Consider the following 6,698-nt stretch of genomic DNA (forward strand, 5'->3'; position numbering starts at 1 on the left):
TTTGTGGTTGAATGAGTTTAAAATTATATTTTTAGCAAGAATAACTTAAAAAATTTATAACTTTTATGAAAAACTCAACTTAATCAAAACTTTTATATAAAAATCAAATTTTAATTTTTTGTACATTCTGGTCATACACCAAAATGACATTCATGTGAAAAATTTGGCCATAAAATTGCTTTAAAACATTTTTTTTTTTTTTTTGCAATTTTATCGATAAACCGACAATTTTACGATTTAATTCCAAATTAAATCATTAAAAATGATATGACTTCAAAATAAAATTTTGAAAATTTTAGAACAATTTTCAGGAGCTAAAAATTCTAAAATTTCGAGCCCAAAAATTAAATAAATATTTATTTGTAAAATAACCATTATTTAGCAATTTTTATCAAATAAAAATCAATAAACAACGAAAATTAGTCACATTAATTATAAAATTTCTTCTCATAAATAGAATATGCAAGTAGTTACTTTCAAATAAATAAACATAAAACTAACATGCAACATAATTTAATTAACCCTTAATTAAGATTAATGCATTCTAATTCAATTTGATGCCTTTTTATGTCTTAAAATGTCATAAAATGCCATTAAATTTTACAAAATTAAAATATCGACCCATATTTGTATATTACCAGATTATATACATGCAAGACTATATTTTGTGATAAAACTAATTTTAACATCAAAATATCGAATTTTATCAATTTATCTTATAAACTCATAAAATTGTCTTATAACTACATGCATGTATATAACAATCGCTCTGATACCACTTGTTAGTATTTTAGACCATATAAGACTATCATAGTGGTAATAAAATTACATGTTAATTTTATTAAGTGGTATAAAACTACATGCATGCAAAGAATAAGAATGGAAACATCCTTACAATGGTAAGTATGGCAATAAGGGCACCACAAAGATCACGTATCTTTGTAGTTCTTGAGCTATGTTGATATGGCTGATCTTACTAGAATCTTAGCCCTCAGAGTAGAAGGCCTCCTAAGGTAGCACCCAAGAATCAACCCAAAATACTACTAATATTACTAACTAGACAATAGAAGTACTAAACCTTATATTATGTAAATATTATTACTTTTAATAATACTTGATGTGAAATATATATTTGTGAATTTATTTGATTGATTTTGATCAATTTTTGATGAGGAAAAATGGACAAAATAAGGCCCTATTTTTTCACAAAAAACCGGCCAAGAGTAGTTAATATGGAGAATTTTTGTCTTAAATTTTTCATCCCATGCAATGGTGTGTACGTGATGGGTATTTATGGTCAAAATAAGGAGACAAAACCAAGTGGAAAATGACAACAAGATGGACATTGTTATGTCCACAAAAAAAACCGGTCAAAATGGGCTTTATAAGATCCATTTCGGTTTTTGGCATTTGGCCCACAAATGCTTATAAGTCTTATATTTAATTATCTTATATAATTAAATATTAATTCGATTATTTAACACTTAAATAATACAAATTAACTATTAATAATCACTTAACTATTAAGTAAGCATTAGACCACTTTATCAATATGAAATGTGTCATTGGAACCCTTATTAGCTAATTTTACAACCTCTTGTAAATTTAAATAGCTAATTACCTCCACCTCAAAACATATACACATGCCGTATAAATTTAATTAATTAACTATTAATTATTAAATTTCAATTAATATTTATTAATTAATTATCGAATAGTTAAATAATAAATCCCCTTGGCCCGAGTTCGTAACTCGTCAACAAATAATATATATATACACATGGCTTAATTAAAATTCAATTAATATAAGGATTTAATTAATTTGTATCTCATACAAATAATTACTTTTTTCATTTGCGCATCATCCTATAGGTGCGACCTAAAGGGATCAGTTGATCACCGCCGTCACACGACAGTAACGTCAAACTCTAGTCAATCGAGCGTTACCGATATACGTTAATCAACTGACAAATATATAAAATAAATCAGAGATTTTCCTTATACGAGATTTATTATGTAGACGTATTTATTGTAGAGAACACTCACTCCAACAGGATTAGGGGAGTTAATCATGGGGTAGATCTTTACTTAATAAGTTCATATGGTTGCTTGCTTGTTGTAGTTTCAACTTATGCACATGTTATGCTTGAGGAAATGCTTGATTGACAACCTAGCATGAATATTTATCCATTCAACAAGACTTGTAAGACATAAACCAACTCAAGGCATGTTAGACCATGCATATAGTTGAATAGGGAAAATTAAGTCGACTTGTAGGAGTTGTAAAGTCTTGACCGACTCGGCTCCGGGACCCAAAACTTGCTAGGAATATATAAACTAACTCGAATAAGCTACAACAATAATTTGCTTGCATTTATGAAACTTGTTTGTGTGATCTCATCATGATTCTCTTATGAACCCATGACACCCTAGTGCGTTAATCAATTGTTTACAATCCTATTTACTTGCTTTGCTTTATTATAATTTTATTACATTTCATTGTTAAGTAGTTTAGATTGCAAACCTCAAACTCAATCCAAATTGTGACACCTTAAGACATAACTTTCTACAACCGGTAAATTAATACAATACCCGTCCCTTGGGATCCGACCTTTACTTGCCACTCTACTAAGAGTAGTTAGTTAAGATTATAAACATTGTTTTGATTGGTAAGCTTAGACGACAATGTTTAAACCGAATCAAAAATGGCGCCGTTGCCGGGGACGGTGTTCATTTGAATTATTATCATTTGTTGTTTTTAGTTGTGTCTTTCTTAACCTTGGGGAAGTCAAACTCCTCAAGGTAGTTTTAATTGTTTTCTAGTTTTTTGATTTTTGCATGTCTAGGATATCACAAGGCGGTCTTTTGTCTATTGATCGCGAGATTGAAAGAACCTTGACCAATATTAGAAGAACCGTTAAGGGGACCTTAACAATTGTGGGTATTGGAGAACTTGTGGACATTGGTACCATCCATTCGGATAGTGTTGAGTTTACCAACCCTTTTGCAAGACAAGGAGAGGAAAACACAATTCCAAACCAACCACAAAATCAACCTACAATGCCTAAATTTTCATCTCATTCCGTACCAACTGAGGAGAACCTACCAAATGGTACTCCAACACCACCCCACTTGACCGGTAATTTCATTGCCAAATCCGCATTCATACAATTAGTTGAGAGAAGTCAATTTGGAGGGATGCCTAGTGAAGATCCTCATCAACACATGGAAACTTTTTGTGACTATTGTGATGCGATTTGCCAAACGGGAGTAACTCAAGACCAAATTCGATGTGTATTGTTTTAGTTTTCCTTGATCGGAGCTGCAAAGCAATGGTTAAAGAGCCTAGACAAGGCCACTCTTGGAATTGATTCATGGAAAAAGTTAGCACTTGCCTTTTACAAGAAGTTATATCCTCCAGAGAAGACCAACATGTTAAAAGCCCAAATCACCGGGTTCAAGCAAAGAGATGAAGAGTCTCTATATGAGGCTTGGGAGAGATTCAAAGATACATGTCGCTCTTGTCCTCACCATGGACTAAGCGAACAGTTTCTTGTTCAACAATTTTGGAATGGGTTGTATGAAGATTCAAGGAATGTGCTCAACATGGGTTCAGATTCACCGAGGTAGATGACAACCAAACTTGGGCAAAGATAGAGGAGTTGGCGGTTCACAACTCTCAATATAGTAGGCCAAGAAAAGCTACTAGGGGAGGAAGACATGAAGTTGACTCCGTCACACATTTGAGTGCCGATTTGGGTGCCCAACTAAGCTCCCATATTGACACAATGAACTTGAAATTTGAGAAAGCCATAACCAAGATGAATAAAGCTTCTCAATCATCCAAGCAACATGTCAATGCCATGGTGGCAACTTCCTCTATTCCAAATGGAGTGTGTGAGAATTGTGGAACTTTGGGACATGATCAACAAGAGTGTAGGGGCACAAGTGAGCAAGTGAATGATTTCCAAGCATACAAGAATAGCACCCCTTACTACAACTATTACAATGAAAACACCAAATTTCACCCAAACTTCTCATACAAAAGCCAAAATTTTTTAAATCCTTAACCAACATACACCCCACCTCCAATGAGAAATCCTACTCAAAGACTATACTTCAACCAAAACCAACTCTCTTACAATCAATCGAATGACCAAACTTTTGATGTTCAAAAAGCAGTCCTCCAAATGCAAAAGAGCCAACAAGATTTCTTTGCTCAAATGCAAAGAGATAGCCAAGCGAAAGACACTAACATCAACAATATCCTTGCTCATACAAGATGTTAAAAACACAATTGTCCCAACTAGCCTCTTCAAGTTCCCAAAGACAAAAAGGACAATTACCTCCTCAAGGTAATCCTCCTACAAGACATGAGACCATCAATGCCATTCACTTGAGGTGTGGTACAAGATATGAGGGACCTAAGGTGCCAATTGAAGAGGATGTTATTGAAAAAATTGTCAAGCAAAGAGATGTGATAGAACCATTTAGAAGAAATTCTAAGGTAATGGAACCAACTACAAATGAGTCATCGAACAAGAAAGGCGATGAGAAAGCCAAAGAAGTTGAGAAAGAGCCTATTGTGATTAGATTGCCATTCCCAAGTCGCCAAGCCAAGCCCAATATTGATGAACAACTTGGAAAGTTCATGGAGATTGTGAAGAACTTAGAGGTTTCTATACCATTCACGGAGTTGATCAACCATGTTCCGGCCTATGCAAAATACATGAAAGATATCCTTAATAAGAAGACGCCCATAAGGAAGTTGGAAACCATTGCCTTCACAAAGATAAGTAGTGCAAATCTTCAAGGGAATTCCCCACCTAAGCTCAAGGATCCAAGAAGTTTCTCCATTTCATGTACCATTGGTGATACCACAATCAACAAGGCACTATGTGATCTAGGTGCAAGTGTGAGTGTCATGCCATATTTGGTATGTGAAAGACTAGGAGTGGGAGAGCTCAAGTGTACTAACATGACCTTACAAATGGCGGAATGAACAACAAAGAAACCACTCGGGGTTTGGGAAGATGTGCCTGTGAGGATTGGAAAGTTCTTCATACCGGTGGACTTTGTTATTATTGATATGGAGGAAGATTACAACATTCCAATCATTCTAGGAAGACCATTGCTACACACCACCGGAGCGATGATTGAGGTAAAGCACAGGATGCTCACACTTGAAGTTGGTGATGAAACAATCACCTTTAATCTTTATAAGACTATAGCGACAAGAAGAAAGTGGAATCTCCTTTCAAAGGACAAGTAAAAGATGGAAATATTAAAGAGAAGGGCAAAGACACACCGCCTAATTGGAAGAAATATATTGATGATGTTGAAGTGGCTCTATACGGAGAGCATGGAAATTTTCACAGCCAAAAGGACAGCTTACAAAGCTCACCCATGACAAGTATCAATGGAGGCCTCATCGGCCATAACAACAAGGAAGAAGAGTTGCTCTTGCCAACTCATGATCCTCCCAACATGGTGAAAGAAGGAAAGGAAGTATGTGGGGGTATGGGATGACGAGTTTGAAGGACTTGTTAACCCTTACATTGGAAATTATATGACTCTAGACCAAGGCTTTGTAGATCCTTGTCACCTCTTTGACTCGGGCTACTCCATGAATGAAGACAACAATGTGCCAAGGTCTATGCAAGACCTCTATCATGATAATGAACAAGCCTTTGACTACTTCTTCAAGGCGTTGAGCAATATCAACAACGCCCTTGCTTTACCCCCTTGACACCTCTCAAGAGAAGGAGAGTTTGGTGGAGTCCACCCTAAACCACCATCTGTAAATATTCTAACCTCTTAACTTGCATTTCATTTTAACTTGTACATTATTTAGTTTTTGCAAAGCATTTTATATGCCTTGTTGTATAACTTTTGTAACATGAGAGCAAGTGAGGGAGGGCTTTTAATGTGTTTTAAATGTGTAGTGTTTGATGATCAAGTGTGGGGAAGCAATTGCCTAGGCTAGCCAAGCCTTTGTAGTGTAACCTCATGACAATGGAATAGGAAATGAAGAAGCAAAGATTGTGGGAAAGGGATCCCCATGAGCAGACCTGAGCACGTGGGGGCTGAAGCAAGGAAGAAAAGAAAAAAAATGAGCTGCAGCAGAATCCGCCCGAGTTGGCTTCAGGACGGGCGTCTTGCTCGATCCGCTCGAGCCGAGCTTAGGACAGGCATCCCCAGAGCTTAAGCAAAATTCCTGAATCAAAAACCGCCTGTTTCCATATGAGGTCGAGCGTCCCCATCTGTTATAAGAACAAAAACAACGAACACCCTTCCTCATTCTTCATTTTTTTTCTTCTTCAAATACAAACATAACAAATTCCCTCACTAAAACCATCAATCCCATCATCCAAAAACACTAATTTCTCAACCAAATTCACCCAAATCAATTGCAAACTTGCTCATAATAAAAACAAATCACTCCTTTGTCAACAAAAACACCTTCAAACATCAAAATCTTTACAAAATCAACCAAAATTTCTAGGGTTAGGGTGAAATACGAAAACCCCCAAATTGACTACAAATTTGATTGAAATTGAAAGATTAAGGGAGCATTCAAGCATACTCAAGGTTTGTTGACACTAATTTGAAGGAGAAATCAACAATGGCAAGGACAAAAGGCAACACCAAAGCACCCAAAGCCCCAACTTTTTCCAAGAGGCAAAAGGTTCTAGCAT

At 35.6% G+C, this 6,698-nt stretch overlaps 1 pseudogene; it reads right to left on the reverse strand.

Annotated features, from left to right (window-relative positions):
- Window positions 1–3,439: 3,439 nt before the first annotated feature.
- Window positions 3,440–3,539, reverse strand: LOC141636092 (small nucleolar RNA R71; annotated as a pseudogene).
- Between the last annotated feature and the right edge of the window lie 3,159 nt (window positions 3,540–6,698).

This window comes from Silene latifolia, chromosome Y (assembly GCF_048544455.1).
Source record: "Silene latifolia isolate original U9 population chromosome Y, ASM4854445v1, whole genome shotgun sequence".
In the NCBI taxonomy this organism is placed as follows: Eukaryota; Viridiplantae; Streptophyta; class Magnoliopsida; order Caryophyllales; family Caryophyllaceae; genus Silene; species Silene latifolia.